General features: G+C 31.6%; 1 long non-coding RNA gene across 1 annotated transcript; it reads left to right on the plus strand.

Annotated features, from left to right (window-relative positions):
* The first annotated feature begins 1 nt into the window (after position 1).
* LOC111241040 lies at positions 2–1,061 on the plus strand. Its single transcript, XR_002666750.1, has 2 exons — positions 2–141; positions 686–1,061. It is a non-coding gene; the product is annotated as an uncharacterized LOC111241040 (long non-coding RNA).
* Positions 1,062–1,341: the final 280 nt, after the last annotated feature.

The following is a 1,341-nucleotide window of genomic DNA, read 5'->3' on the forward strand; positions in this document are numbered from 1 at the left end:
TTCCAAAAGGGAATAATGTGGACTTTTTGTCAATTTATTTGGATGCTGCTGTTGCTACTATGCCTCATGGATGGGAAAAATTTGCAAATTTCAAACTCATTATGATTAATCAGCTCAATAACGAAAAAAATATAATAAAAGGTATATTTCACATTTATCTCTCATGTTGATATTTGAATGTTATTTTCTTAGGTGAATGAAACTGTTCTTCTAGCAATTTCATAATTTCACATGAAGACTCTCATTCGGATGTGTTTTTAAATTCCTGGAAGAATCAGATCATTTAGCTTATAATGTGTTTTTCTCATTTACTTTTTCTATCTTTAAGTTTTTCCTTAATACTTCAAAATCCAACCTTTAGTTTCGTGTCGCATGTACTTTATCCCAAATTGTTTGCTAGAAATTTGTATTTGAAAACCATTTTACTTAAGAAGTAGACATCATAAAATATTGTTAAGTTATATTACATTGGGTAAAGGCGTCCACAAAATGTCATTTATTTATAAAAATAATATCTATCTATATCTATATATATTGTAGATGAATGGGTTATAAGTATTTTGTTTGAAGTCCTTACCTAAAAAAATAAAACTTTGTAATATTTTATCAATATATTTATTTAAGGATCGTATGAATTTGTTTTAAACTTGATATCCAACTGACTTTTGATGTATGAATTTGTCAGAAAGTAGCCATACGTTCAATTCAAAGCAGAGTGACTGGGGATTCACTTCTTACATATCTTTGAAAGAACTTTGGGACTCTAGTCGCGGGTTCATTTTAAATGATACTTGTATAATTGAAGCTCATATATTGGTTCATATGTCAGAGCATAAGAAACAAGTTGATGTATCAGATAAGAACATTGACAATAAGCTTGTTGAAAGCATTGAAAATAGTTCATCCATGGAAATGATTTCAACCTCATCATTTGGTGAGGTGGTGGATTTTAGGAGCATAGGAAAAGTAGAAAAAGATTTTATTCCTCTGTTAGAAGATGTTTGTTCACGATATCCCTCTCTTTGGATAGCAAGAAGCGGAGAAGTCAAAGATTTATTGAATGGGCTTTAACAGCTTTGGGTAGAGTTCTTTATTTTCTCAACACTAAAAAGGTGAGAGACATGGACGATGATGCTTGCAATCAACTCCAAATTTTATGGGAGGAACTTGAGACCTTTGGATTTGATTTGTCATGGTTGGAACCTCATGTTCAATCTGCCTTAGCCATGAAAACTCGTATTGAGAAAGTTCTTGAAGTGAAAAGGTTGGAAGAGAAGGTAACTTCTTTAGAAGAGAAAACAAAGACTCTGAGAACGGAGTTGATTGAAGCAGAGGTAAATC

This window comes from Vigna radiata, unplaced genomic scaffold (genome assembly GCF_000741045.1).
Source record: "Vigna radiata var. radiata cultivar VC1973A unplaced genomic scaffold, Vradiata_ver6 scaffold_2132, whole genome shotgun sequence".
Lineage (NCBI taxonomy): Eukaryota > Viridiplantae > Streptophyta > Magnoliopsida > Fabales > Fabaceae > Vigna > Vigna radiata.